The sequence below is a fragment of the Bradysia coprophila genome (assembly GCF_014529535.1).
Source record: "Bradysia coprophila strain Holo2 chromosome X unlocalized genomic scaffold, BU_Bcop_v1 contig_26, whole genome shotgun sequence".
Taxonomy (NCBI): domain Eukaryota; kingdom Metazoa; phylum Arthropoda; class Insecta; order Diptera; family Sciaridae; genus Bradysia; species Bradysia coprophila.
Window position 1 is genome coordinate 3,879,468 of NW_023503313.1, and position 15,621 is coordinate 3,895,088.

At 34.1% G+C, this 15,621-nt stretch overlaps 1 protein-coding gene across 2 annotated transcripts in view; it reads left to right on the forward strand.

The window, feature by feature from the left end:
- Positions 1-9,408: 9,408 nt before the first annotated feature.
- The window catches only part of LOC119069314 (3-hydroxy-3-methylglutaryl-coenzyme A reductase), a 30,589-nt gene continuing 24,376 nt past the window's right edge, over positions 9,409-15,621 (forward strand). Inside the window, exons 1-2 of one of the 2 annotated variants that reach the window (XM_037173366.1) lie at positions 9,450-9,541; positions 9,770-9,908. The gene's annotated coding sequence lies outside the window, so the exon portion shown is untranslated. Of the gene's footprint in view, positions 9,909-15,621 lie in introns of both variants that reach the window. The other variant, XM_037173365.1, reaches the window with a different exon arrangement.

Below are 15,621 nucleotides of genomic sequence, written 5' to 3' on the forward strand. Positions count from 1 at the left end.
TCACTTTATCAACTTTTCAAGTTTTGATTAATTTTTTTTTTGTTTTCACACAAAAAAAATACTGCAACTTGTAGATTTATTTTGACTTTTCTGAAGTTGTTTTTTGTATAAGTAAGGAACAGATCGTAAGTAATCGAGACATTGAAGAATATTTGCAACGTTCTGTGTCCGACTACTAAAAAAAATCTGTAGAAAAAACTTAAAAAAATAGAGTTTCTTGTGACTGAAAAACTAAAAAATTTTCTCTAGGAAAATCAATTAAAATTTTAAAAGTTGAATTTTCGTTCATAATATACATTGTTTACAGGTTACCGTTTGAAAACAGATCTGCATAGTCATAAGACGAAACGAAACGAAAGGCGAACATGTTGTACTGAATATAGCTTTTGGATAGTTTCAACTTTTTAAATTTTCATTGATTTTTATGAGAAAGTTTATGTTTGTCAGACACAAAAAATTTAATATTTTTTATTAATTTACTTTCAGAACACACACGACTCAAAATTTTGTTTTTTTTTTATTGAATTTTCTTTTGACCAGCTTATCACTTAACGTAATTTCTTCAGTGATACTGAGACAAAAGAAAGCATAGGTTACAACAACAGTGTCTCAACTTTTAGATACACATTCAACAGCTGATGTTTTTCTCGTTTGACCTGATGAGTCACGATCACATTCAGCCTCCTCCTTCATCGAATCCAGTCTTCGTTTTTTGGTTCTCCTGGAACACTGGTCAAACGGTTTCAGCTCTCGTTTCGGTGGAGGGGGTCTTAGGACAAAAATATTTTGGAGCCATGCTTCATACTGTTTCTCGAAATGGTTCTTCCGGAATTTGCTTTTTTTTTTCCAACGAAAGTCGTGATTCGTGATGAACTGATTAATTTGTCTTTTGTACGATTCAAATGACTCTTCGTCCAATTGGAACGATGTTTTTATGAACGCGTAAAACGCTTCCGTATTTTCGTTTATCAAAATATTACTTAAAACAGAATAGCGGATATCTGATGGTGTGTCCATTTTTATATGGAACTGATTATTTTTTGAGCGTACTGTGTACTTCGATTTAAATTCTATTAAAATGTACTGAGTGTGTCGACTTACAGCAAAGACTGAATTTGCACTTCAATTTAAAAACGAAAATTGTAGATTCACATGTACATTGTACAGTAATTTGATTCTTTGTATTTACGATAGAATTTATCATTTATCCGTTCTATCATCACATAAATTAGCCACATACAATGAAAGTCGTGTGGTACACATACCTTTCAAGATGAACTAACTACCCAATTGGTTTAAATCCAGTAGAAAAAAAAGTCATGTGCTCACCTTACAATACGAATACAAACATTTCTTTTACTCTCGTTACGTTTTATAGTCTGGTTGCATATTGATTATATCTCGCAGGCTTTTTGTGTACAAAATGAATTTTGTGATTATTATCATTTTTATATAATTAAATTATATGTGGTATTCGGTATTCGAAGATAGCTTGGCCCAAAGCAGATCCAAGAAGTGAGTATTTGTGGGCATCCTACTTCCTCTAGTTCTAGAAACGGAAGTAAAAAGACAACTTGATCCCATTTTTTTTTCTTTCTTGAAATCATATCGGGAGGTAAACTACCACATTTCCATCGATATTCAAGTTAGCAGTATCTTACTTCCTGTAGTTCTAGAACTAGGAATGGGAAGACAACTTGATCCCAAAATTCTTTCTTCACGAAACCATTTTGGGAGGTGAATAAAAACATTTCCATTAATTTGGAAGTTCATATCATCTTAGTTACTTGAGTTCTAGAACTGGGAATGGGAAGACAACTTGATCCCAGAATTCTTTCTTCACGAAACCATTTTAGGAGGTAAATAAAGACATTTGAATTAATTTGCAAGTTCATAGCATCTTAGTTCCTTGAGTTCTAGAACTGGGAATGGGAAGACAACTTGATCCCAGAATTCTTTCTTCACGAAATCATTTTGGGAGGTGAGTAACAAAATTTCCATTAATTTGCAAGTTCATAGCATCTTAGTTCCTTGAGTTCTAGAACTGGGAATGGGAAGACAACTTGATCCCAGAATTCTTTCTTCACGAAATCATTTTGGGAGGTGAGTAACAAAATTTCCATTAATTTTCAAGTTCATAGCATCTTAGTTCCTTGAGTTCTCGAACTGGGAATGGGAAGACAACCTGATCCCAGAATTCTTTCTTCACGAACTTATTTTAGGAGGTAAATAAAGACATTTGAATTAATTTGCAAGTTCATAGCATCTTAGTTCCTTGAATTCTAGAACTGGGAATACTGATTCATTATTCCCAGTTGAAGTACTTGAGGAAGCATGCTTGTATATACGCAAAAATTAATGGATAAATGGTCACTTGACTCTAGTAATAGCTTTCCGAACAATTAGTTTGAGTATCAGATCGCTTTTCTATAGCTTCCAGTGCTTCCACAGAGATTGTCTATTTTCGCTTCTAGAATTTAGGAAAAACGTGTCCTAACGTACTTATACCTTCCTAAATCTGTTAAACTTCGTTACTCATTGAGTAGAGACGACCTACCCTCACTTTATGTGATTTTAAAACTGAAAAATTGAATAGGAAAGTTTTCGATAGTCTAGGAACTTTTACTTCCTTTATCCCTGGGAACACAAATTTAACGGACCAAAATAAAAAAATACGATTGTTCCCAATTCTATTCTGAAGACATAGAACCCAAAATTATCGAGATACGTTACTTTTTGCCAGAGAAAAATGTTCCGCCCCGGAGCCTTACAAAAAAAACACTGTGCGACGTTCCTTTCAAATGTAACATAAATTTCAAAACGAAGTGACTATTTGCACCCGGATTCGATGATTAACCGAATTTTCATTTTATACGCCGATCGCGACACATACTCACTCATCACCTCATATGTATGAATATTCTTCTATTACCATGTTGTTGAATAGATTCCAATGCACACTTTTTTGTGGTATCAGTACCATTGGGGCATGTCTCATTAAGTGGCTGTCAAGTATTACTTTGCGTTACTTTTTAAAAACAATCAGCTCACGTTTCTGAAGTTAAACGGTAACTTTTATATAATAATTTACATAAAAAAAACTGATTTCCGTAGATTTTGTTGGAATTGGGTGCAAATAGTCTTTATATGGCTATTTGCACCCGGGTGCGAATAGTCTTTATATGGCTATTTGCACCCGGGTGCAAATAGCATCTACCATTTCAAAAAGCCCTAAAATTTTAATTTATTGAGTATAAATACCACACTTATCGGCTTATCAGTCCGAGGACATAAATTTAAAAAAAAAATTAACAACATTCTATTTGGTGTTCGATTACCTTTCAAATGAAACAAAAATTAAGAAGAACGGATGAAATTTACTCGAGTTATATGCAAAAAACACATAGGGCCACATGGTAGCCTTTCACTTCTGAGGCCCTAACTCACGGTCCACTCACCCGATTTTAAAAACCTTTTTTTTTCCTGAATTGGTATTGACATTACCTGCCGTTTCATTTACATTTCCATCGTTTAGTTTGCCGTAGATATCCCCAAAAGACCTTAAAACACTTAGGTGGCCCTAACTCACGACCCGAATATGCCCATCTTCGTACTTAGCCTCACTATTTCAACTACCTTTCAGGGTTTTTGAAATCGGATTTGATTCACTCAAGATATTGACGTGACGGACAGACAAAATTTTTATTGCGGATTCGTTATCTATGAACATAGGCAAACACTTTGCCCTTACCGTCTGCTTCGAATTCCATCAATTACACACGGCATCGTAATCCTATAAGGCCCTTTGTACTTCGTACGGGGCTAAAAATCACCACATTGTCACGGCAACAAGAATCGTCACAGGAGGTGAATTTTTTGTATGAAATCCGCAATGGTCAGGTGCGTTAAATTAGCAATTATGTTTATTAATTCAAAATAAACATGTTTATGGGTTGCAAAAGTCTGTTCACTGATCTTTAAATGAATAAACACTTTACCCTTAGGATAAATATATCATAAGACCATAAATGTTACATACAGTGTCAAAAAACGTCATTGGTCATGATATCGCTATTAAGTTAAATTAATTAATTTAAAAAAATGTTTTGCTCTTTTATGTTCTTTCGAAGAAACAGTTTATTTTCGTGTTTGTTCGTAATTTTTAAGGAAAGAAGACAATAAAATCGTTGTCTAAAACATCAGAAACATTGAAGCAGCATGTCGCATGGAAACAAAAACATTTTCGTAGTAACGAGTGTAATTTAATTGCGCTGATAGATTATAGACCTCGATGCATTATTTTGTCACTTACAGAAGCAATTAAATTTGCAACTAAAAGCGATTCAATTACATTCAAATATAACCGATGAATTTCCAGGAATGCTCCCAATTAATTTAATATTCAAATGAAATTCAAATTTGGTTTTAATCGATCAATTGATTAAATTTTCCTTTTAGATCGATTTTAAGGGATCGTGCACAAATGACATCAAACTATTTTATTGAATTATTGACTCTTCGTTTCTTTCCATCCAAGACACTCCAAGAACAGAATGACCAAATGGCTAAGTGACCGTTAAAGAAATCTGTTCTTGTGTCTCTTTTTGGAGTGCGTTGTTTCCATGCAAAAAATGACAAATATTGTGCAAATTTGCAATAACATTTTCATCCTGATCAACACCCCCCCCCCCCTTGTGTTATTTCATTTGTGTACGATCCCTATGCAACAATGTATCGAAAATACAAACACTGACTACAATAATTTCATTTTTTTTATTAATAAGCGAAAAAACAGTTTACTTTACAATGGCGCAGTCAGTAAAAAACAAGAATAGACCGGCTGAAGCCTGGTGAGGTCTTTTTTATTGATTTTTTTTTTCAATTTCTGTTTACTGGCAGCTTGGTGTTCATTCAAGTACGACATTGTTATTCAACCACCAAATTTTCAATTTACTAGGTCCCATCTTCGAACTTAGCCTCGCCTCGGTATTTTAGTTCCACATATTAACAAAAAATTCATCCAAATTGGTTAAAAATTACTCAAGTTATCGTGCCTTCAACGATTTTTTGTTACCCACATTTAACGTTTTTCATACCATTTCATATATTTTCAATCACAGTGAACTTTTTTGTTACCCACATATTAGGGTATTATTTCAGCCAAGGGAATAAATAGCCAAGCGAGACGATTAATTTCATCAGTCGGTGTGCAGCTCTAAAACATCAGTAAATATCTCTACGTATTAGCTTGGTAGTCAACTACCAAATACTCGATTTGTAAATACACCAGCAGGCAGAATGATGTCATCAGTCTGTGTGTGCATCTCTCGCATAGCTAAGAGGTTTAGCTGCTAATTATTTTGGTAGTCAACTACCAACAACTACCAAACTTTCAAATATACCAATATCTGCTATGATCGATCTGTTACCAGATAACAAATAATAATGATTTGCCTGGTGTTGATTTGCTCATAGTAACATTGCAAATTTAACTGTCACAATCAAATTACGTATTTGGCTGTAATTGCCATAATTTATGATTTGCGACACAGACACATGAAGTGTCCTCAATAGATCATTTTCATGACCTTGTAAACGTCAGACACGATCCCAACTGTCAGACATGTCGAAAAATATCGAATGAATTGAACGAACGATTTTCAAATAAAAATCAGTAAATTGAATGCAGTTAACGTCAATTGAGGTTAAGGACTACTTGACGAAAAATTAAGTGGGGTTACTTGACAAGTACCGTATAATGAAAATGATCTATAGAATATTTTTTCAAAGAAAAAAGACCTAAAAATTATCTTTTCAAAAACAATAGAAAGAATTACCGTCTAGTTGTTAACATTTAATCGCAAATTTTCTACAATTACAGCAAAGTTTCCAATGCAATAAGGACTAACCAACGCACTTCACGCATGAGTGGTACTCTAAATCATAGTATATAGTATATAGTATATAAACCACTGAAGGTACAAACATTATTTTTTTCTATTACCCTGCTAGGTGCTTTGCTTCAGTGGTTTATATACTTTGTACTGAAACTTGACAATGTGTCCTACTACTAACATTGTAAAAAAGCATTTCATACAAAATATTACTCCACAGCTGCCAAGACTATGATCACTTTTGCTTGAAAGTGCGTTGGACTAACATATAATTTTCTTTTAAACGAACCACTTGAACAAAAAAAAAAATTCAATAGATTTTTTAATTTCTAATAATAGCAGGGCAATTAAACTGATCGTTTCAAAATAACTTGTTGTTTGAGGATAATGGGATTTTGAAAAAGGAAAATATGAATACAACATTGTCAAGTGCATTTGATATGCATTTAACTGTCATTTTCACAAAACTATCCTCTAAAAAGTAAAATTTCATATATTTTTTTCAAAGGTTGAGGTTAGCTTTGTGAAAATGACCACTAATTTGACATATTAAATGCACATGACAATGATCTATTGATCGACAAAGTACCACTTTAGCGATCACTTTTCGACTTTTCGTATTTTCTAGCGATCGATTCTTATTTTCTAGCGATCAATTGTATTTTATGCTGACATTTCTTATTTTAGAATTATCGGTTGAAACCCTTTCCATAGTAAAGAGACCAAAGCCTGTGAGCTTCGTTTGGTCCATTCGTCCCAGATATCTATGAGTAGCGACTCTCTTTACATTTATATCATTCCACTCATTTTCTGAATAAAATCCTTAAAGCTAGGATATTTTCTGTAATTGTATTAAAGCTCGTGTGAATTAACTTAAATACTCATGTGAATTACTGACCTCGCTTCGCTGTGGCCACAAACTTCACTCTCGTCAATGCTTGGAAAGTTAATTTCTCTAACTTCTTTTAGTCAGTTACTTCAACTTTGTAGATAACAGAAGAAAAGCTCGTTTTGAAGAATTAATTTGGCACTCGGCTCGGGATACAATCTTCCTATTATTGAAAAACCTAATTTTTATGTGATTATGGAATAATTCCAAGTGAGTGTGCCAAAAATTTGAATTTCAAGTGAACGATTCGATGAAAAAGTGAACCGAAATGTTAATATCAACGCTTCGTTGTATGAAAATGACGCTGCGTTAGAAAGTATCACGCACTTTCCATTTTGAATTTTGACCCCACTTATGGCGTCAATTGGATTTGTGACTTATATTTGGTAATTTACTTACTAATTATAGGATCAATGATGGAACACAAAAAGTTATTTAAATTATTTGTCTAATAAATTGATAAGTGAGGTAATTTACTCAATCACGTGAGTAAAATATGTGATAGTTGCAAGCAACTTAGCATCTACCTGAAATATCGACGAACATATTCCACGCAATACTTTACTGTTAGTTCGGATATGAGAGTTGAAGTAATATCCTCAAATCTTAGAGTTTCTGAAAGACGCTAACGAAGGCTGGCAGCGAAATTCGAACGGTCTGGTGTATTTTTTCTTTATAAAATTTTTAATACACAAAACGCGTTCTACAAATTCAATTTAGGAGCTGCTAAAATTGAAAGATGTCATAAGCTGTTCTTTCGGAACCTAGGTAAAAACGGGAAAATCCTAGGTTATGAAAGAACAGGTGAAAACACCTATGAGTTTTTTCAAAGCACCTAGCAAGGTAATAGAATAAAACGAAGTATGCGAATATTTTCATACCTTTTTTTTCTTAATGTCGTTGCAAAATTACCATTAAGGCTGCTAATGGTATTATTGGTATCAAAATACAACTCTATTTGACGTGTAAAAACCTCTATTGACGCCGTAAGTGCGGTCGAAATTCAAAATGAAACGTGCGTAATACTTTCAAACGCACTGTCATTTTCATACAAGGAAGCGTTGAAATATATATTTCTGCTCACTTTTTCATCGAATCGTTCACTTGAAATTCAAGTTTTAGGCACACTTACGGCGTGAACTACACCTTGCTAGGTGCGTTGGTTTATTACAACTTTTCAGAGAACTTTCATTGTATCTACTACGTCGTAAATGACTTAAATAAGGGATGTGACACCCCTCTAACTAAAGGTGTTATCGTAAAGCTCCTCAAAAGTGGATGCTTTAGCACTAACTTATTTCACCGAAAACGTACACACATTTAAACTAAAGCGTTTCCGGTACAACGTAATTTTTTAGAATACCGCCGACATTTTATTTCTACTGGGTCATCTCTTTGGAACCTTACATCCCACCAAACGACAGTATTGTTGTTTGTTTACATGATCGGCCATAATAAATTTCTCATCATTTTGGTGGCTTTGACGAATATTTTAAGTCAACCGCTAAGCGAACTGTTAAAAAAACACACAAAGCACATTTCCACACAAAATCTGTATTAAATCACATTGAAATCACCGAAATTATTTTAATTTTCACAACCGACACTAAATTTTTGTGTTGGCGATTTGACGTTTCAAAAACCATACTCATGTTACGATTAACGACTTTAACGACGATTTTCTTCGTTAAACCATATTTGACTAAGTTCAGAGTGGATGTGAAATTGGGTGGGAAGTGCTATTTTCATAGATTTTCTTTTTGTAAAATCTTTTCAATTTGGCAATATTTTGAGAATGCCCGATATACGAGTTTGTTATTTTTTGTGTTTCTGCTAATATGTAACAAAAAATCAAGAAAAAAATCGATCCGTCAGATCCGTCCCTTCCTTATTGTGTTGTTCAGAACCTAAACTCAAATCAAGGATCTGAACTATGGAACAGAGTACATGAAGCATTCAATCTATGAGATTTTATACTTTGAAAATGGTACCCTCAATCAAGGTTCTGAAAAAAAAGAACAAAGGCACCTGATATTAAAACTTTTCTTCTACAGTGAACGACATCTCAAATGTCTCACTGTCATTTTTTTCAGAGAATGTCATTGTGAATTTGCAATGACACAATAAAATTCTCAGAAAAATTTGACAGTGAGACATTTGAGATGTCGTTCACTGTAAGTCGATGGAGGCAAGACTGTATATACACTTTGGGCAAAGTTTACACTTTTAGATGGAGGAACCACTGGAACTTAGAGATGTCTTTCAGAACCTTGGTTTTATCAATGAATGTGAATGTACGTACATTCATTGGATTTTATCCCACTGACCTTTAAAATGTGTAGTTTAAAGTTTTCATGAATAGGTGTGAATGAGTGAATTTAATGGTGATTTCGTTTTGAAAGTCTTGCACTATGTTGAGTGAGATGGTTACAAGATTGTATTTATTAAGATAGTAAAAAAAAGACCAAAGACCAGAAGTGTTTTGTTGATGTTACCTAAAAAAATATTCACTATGATGGAATAACAAAGCGCCGTTACGTTATACCATACCAATAAAATAATTCACGATGGATGAACACATTTGTGTTCTGCGCATGTCAGTAGATGAACGTCAGACACTGCTGTTGACAGTCGAAAGATGGAAAAAGTGTAAGCAGCAAAATTATTTAAAAACTATTTCATTTTCATTTTGATCGTGTAGTCGTAACGAGCAGAAAATGTCTTTTTGCAGTAATAAAATCGTACAATTTAGTTAAACGTATGTGACGTGAATCAAAAAAGTGATTGAAAATAAAACAAGATACATTTTGTGCATTTGCCCTCTGAATACGTGAACACAGAGTTATTGATTTATAAATATTTTAAACAATAATAAAAAAAAAAATGTTCTCTGCATTGACAGTGAATTCATTCGATTAAATTGCAGTGCAAAGAAGTGTTGTTCTTTTCTTTATTATTATTTTTTTGCTTTCGTTGTTTTGGTTAGATTTTTCTCTTGTGAATTGATTGATGAATGATTGCATTTGCATACACCTATCAGAGAATTACATAAGAAAGTGTTGTAAAATTTTCACCTTAAAACTAAAAATCCATCATTCAACGAACATTGTACATATGAACATCAGGTGAGTTTTGCAAACATATCTCGTACAATTATTTTGAAAAATCGAATTCAAAAACGTGTATTTCGCAACAGAAATGTCTTTGTTTTGTCTTTGGTTATGTGCGGTTTAAAATATATGAACTTTCTCCTCGTCAATTGCATATTATTTTGTTGATATTACGTGAGAAGCCTTTAAATGCAAATGTAAAAAAAAACTCTTCCACACATTTTCTTCTTAAAATCAACTTTGTGATAATTTTACCAGATGCCGGTTACGTCTTATCACTAAGGCTGAAGATTTCTGATAAGAATGTAAATGATTTTTTAGACGATTCTAGTGATTTTTAGATGCTAATTTTATTTTCATATACCATTAACCCAATTGCATAAAAATTACCTAGGGATTTTTTTGTAAACCAGCACACCAAAATCGAACGCATGTGTTTTACAGTTTCGTTTTTTTTTTTCGTGTGGTTTGAATAGATCTCCGTTCTAGCACATCTTAAAATCTCAGTCAAACAATTGGGTGCGTCCACTCGGATAGCGACAGCCAAAATACGGACACCTGAAACCTTACAGTGGGTAACTCGGGTATTGTTAGTATAATATGCTATCTCCTCAGAAAAAGAAATTTATGAAAATAGTTGACACACGAAAACATTCAACAAAACATTGACATATAAAAAGCAAGACAACTGTTGAGCCTGAAAATCTGCAATATCAAATACTGGAAGTGAATTAGTGAGTTTTGAGATCAACTGGACGGAATGGTGTTTTTGGGTAGCCTAGGGAAAGACGAGTAGACGAGTAAATTTTCTTTGTTTTTTTTTTTCGTTTCCTTTTTGATATTTTCCCTAACACCCGAAAAACTATCCGATTCGATTCGTGTCTCCGTTTCCTATGTAAATGACAAATCTAGTACCTCAAAACCTGTAGTTGTGAACAATTGTTTAGGCAATCATTCGAGTTGTAGCCCAGTGAGAGCGACAAGCGAAAGTGTCTAAAGTCAACCGTGTACAACTTTTCATGCCAAGTGCCTAAATTACCAGAAAAAATCTGAAATTTCTGAAATTCAGAAGGCATGAAAGTAACATGAGTAAACATGGGTTGAGATTATGGAATTTGTTAATAAGGAGAAATGTTTCTAACGTAGCTTTGATTGGACGGCAGTCTTTTGTTTTCAGCTTTGTCTGTGTAATTATTGAAATTATCATTTCGGACGGTTAGGCCGTGTCGGAATGTTTGTGTATTTCACGGACATCATTGTTAGGTTCTCTTTGCTCTTTAGTTACGTTCTGTAGTTTCCTAAAATCGTTGCGAATGTGTAACATTAAAAATACCACTAGCACTAAGACAAGATTCACGAGTGTTTTGGACACACGAGCACGTACCATACCCTTATTATGATGAATACTCATCTGTAATATTTGACTTCTGGTCGATCTTTTTTATTGACTCGACAGTGTAATCAGTACCGGACTGGCTCGAAAAAGCCCATCGAGGGCTCCATACAACTCAATTTAAAAAGGCCCACAAACTAAAAAATTCTCATACAAAAATCCAAAAGGCCCATCGGGAATTCCCCGAATTCACCGTATGGCCAGTCCGGGCCTGAGTGTAATCGTCAAATTCGATAAGTGGGGATCCGGTTTAAGATTTTGGTGGGTTGTTTTTCGAACAAAAAAATCCCTTCATGAGATAACAGGCTGCACGTTTTTATATGCCAGGTCAATTAATATTTTACCAGCTGTTCCAACAATTTATCAAAGCAATTAAGTTTCTGTTCAAATTTTGCAAAAAAAATAATTTTGTTTTCATCTACTTGACAAATATTACAGATATTTTTCATCTCACGGAATAATGCAGAATTTGTTTTACGGATTTTACGTGCGTATAGAGCACAAAAAATAAACGAACAAAACATGTGGAGTGGATAGACGTTTGTTAAAACAGATACTGATACGTCGTGAGAATGTAGTTTTCTTGCATAAAATTACCCAAATTTGGAATATTTTTTTTAAAATAAAATAAACAAACAATTCAATCGATCAAAATAAACTATAAATTGAGACATTAAATGCTCTTTTTTAAAGAACAGGAAGTAAAATACTCGAGAACAAAACAGAACTGGTTGCAATTTCCATGCACAAAAAACAAATCGCATCGATGCATTTTGCAAGAATTTATTGCACTATAAAAGATGTACAGGTATATGTACGCGTAGACGTACACACAATTAAAATATGCACAATGTAAAAGTTGAATACTGTTTTGCCTTGATCACGGTCATGGATCCGAAACGATCTCAACATAAATTATTTCATAAACATTCCAATGTTGCTTATGAATTCTTCCTGTTGTAAAGCTTATTCATTTAATTAATATCATTATTGCAACGCACAGTGAATAATCGGAGACAACTTTGATATTTAGTACTCGTTCCCGTGCCTGAATTTTGGCGTTTCTTTTGGCACGTTCAAAAAGGAATTTTCACATTTTTCCTATGACAAAACAAATAAACATTTCTTTTACTTCGGACGCTTTATTTGAAGACTAAGAACATTGATCCAAGTGGACAATTCTATCGATAAATCGGTTACACTGTAGCTGTAAGTCGAAAACTGTGACAACCACAAATTGTTTTAACATCATGGTTTGATGCTGTAAATCATGATCCAGGTCTTTTGTCTTTCGTTTCATAAAAAAGTGATGAAGGAAGTTGATCCTTGAGTTCTTATTGACCTAACCTTCAGTCCACTCATATAAGTAGCTGAATTTCTACAAATCGTCTCATCGTCATTAGTTCATAATTCGCAATCATCTCTGAATTCGATATATTTCATCCGAACTCTTACAGAAAGGAATCGTAGAAATCTGTTAGGAATTACACCTGCAGTAACTATGTCCGTATAATACTGCGGTCGGTTGCATTCTGTTCAATTCGAGTTTCAAATTGACCCCTCGTCACGGTCAAATTCAGATCGTGCAAAATTAATTCACTGGCTTAGAAGAGGCCATGGCAATAGATCGAAGATGGTATGAGTTGTCTTGGTATGTGTAGTTTTTCGTTCTATATGTCCGTTCAAGGCTAAATCTTCAATCAGATCAACTTCAGGTCAGAAGGTTTAGTCCAGATTCCATTCAACACTCTGTAGCTGCAATATACGTATACAATGGAAAGCTATTTCTTAACTTCAATTACTGAACTCTATACAAGAAATAATTTAGCATGACCTCAGTTTGACCTGTTCCGAGCCACAAATTTTGCGTTTGCAGGAAATGTGAACAAAACGTGATACGAAATTTAAAAAAATTGTTTTTTCTACCATTGACTAATTGGATGATGTCCATGGTTTCTCACCGTTGGCGACCAATTATTAAAATACATTCGGCTCAAGAAGCCCCAAATTTTTTTTAATGAAATTTTTTCCCAAATTATTTGGAGAAAATTTGTATGAACTTGAACTTAAACATAAAGTCTACTGTTAGATCTGCAACCATAAAACAGAGAATCAGAGTTTTCTTATATCTTTCAATGTCGAAAATAAGTGAAAAAAAAAATCCTGCTCTGCCTGATTTGAAGACAGATTTGAACACAGAAGTTAAAGCCTAACCTTTATACACATTGCGGTCGTACAATAAATAAAAATTATTAAAAGAATTTAGTTGGACATAGTAAATTCTGTAAATGACTTCTTTCGATTTTTTTAAAGTAAATTCGCAAGCCAATCAAAATCTAACTTGAAAATGCAAAAGTTTTGATCTTGGCAGTATAATGATACTGTCACAATGATACACCATATAATATTTCTGAAATGTTGATATTGACTCTACAGAAAATTTGTTGTAGTGTGGGTGGGTTCTGCCTAGCTTCTTTCCATGTCAACCATCTTAAATTAGGTCATAGACATTATAGATTCAGGAGCCAAATTTTTTACATTAGTATGCATTACGCAACAAGGATCCGTAATGCTTAACACATTACTCACCAGATTTCGAGCTGGAGGTTTAAAAATATTTCTTTCGTGAGGCTCGACTGTTGAATTTCACCGATAAAAACGGATTTGACCATATAAATTCATAAAGAACATGAATCCAACATCCTCTTTTCCGTTTAACGAAGTTTAGAAGATATTTACGACGAAGCAACCAGTGGCTAAATCCATACGTTCAGCTGACCTATTATATTGATTGGTCGGCTAAATTTCACATACCAAGAAATTTCTACATTCAAATTTTACTGATGACTTCAGTCGTTTAGTTGTATCAAAAAGTGTCAAATCTCTCTGGTCAGCTGATATAAAAATTCGTCGTCATACATCGATGAAAACAAATGTAGATAAAATCGATAGAACATTGTGCCGCCGCATTGATACAAGTGAGCATTCATCATTATAATCAAATTCAAATCATTAATTGTAATGTTAATTTTTGTGTAATATTCGTTTTTAATAAAATGTAATGAACACGGGCAATGTTTTTAGCCCCGTACGAAGTACGAAGGGGCTTATAGGATTACGATGCCGTGCGTAATTGATGGAATTCGAAGCAGACGGTAAGGGCAAAGTGTTTGCCTATGTTCATAGATGACGAATCCGCAATAAAAATTTGGGCCGTCTGTCTGTCACGTCAATATCTTGAGTAAATCAAATCCGATTTCAAAATTTTTTTTTCCCTGAAAGATAGTCAAAATAGTGAGGCTAAGTTCGAAGATGGGCGATTTTGGGTCGACCCCTCCCGACCTGGGGCCCCATAAGTGATTTACCGTTTTCCGAAGATATCTCTGGCCATTCAAAGGCTAAACATGTAAGTGATACGTCAAATAAAAGGTATTTACAATACCGATCGACGAAAAAAAAAGTTTATGGAAATTGGATGACCGACTCGTGAGTTAGACTCCTTGGTGTGAACTAGGTACAGGGCGGCAACCCGTTTTTGCTTGAACGTTGGCCAAATTTGAACGGATTTAGATAGATTTTGCTTTATTAGATAGGTATTGACCGTACCAATCAGGGAAAATGAAATTCGGTTCACCGGAGCGTGAGCTAGGTCTCTTGGAGTGAGCTTATATGAGGCTACTCGGCCGTAGAGTGAAGGTGGTGTTTTTTGTTAATATCTCGAGTAAAATTTGACCAAATTTCATGATTTTTTTTTGTTTGAAAGGTACTAACGAATATAAGCAGCCGTACTACTTTCCACCTCCTAACAAAATGGCCGTCGGCCGCCATTTTGTATTTTTGTAAAAACAATATAAATCGGTGAAAATAATTCTTACAAAGTTATTGATCAGTGGGAAGTGATTGGTTATGTGTGTGTGGTGTTTCAAGGATCCCAAATATGGATATCTATATATAAATATATTGAGCTATATAACGGTATAGATAGTTATTTTGAGCTATATACTAGCATATTTATCAGTAAATTGTTTATTTATAGGTAAATATAGGTTAATATAGGACTGAGGAAATTGTAGGTCAATTTGAAATTTGTGTTACGTTTGAAAGGAACATCGTACGGGGCTTCATAATTGCGCTATGCGCAATTTTTAAGACGTACAAATCTCATAAGAATTTTACTTTACCGACGTTTACGGGAAGAGTAGGGCTACGGACGAACTAGGGTCACGTGCGCATAAGATGTACGGGTTCGTACGGGGCTCAGTCGCAGCAAACGCTCCGACTGTTCTGACGGCTCGTTTTGTTTTGTTATTTTGCAAAATGCGTCAACTTCATGAA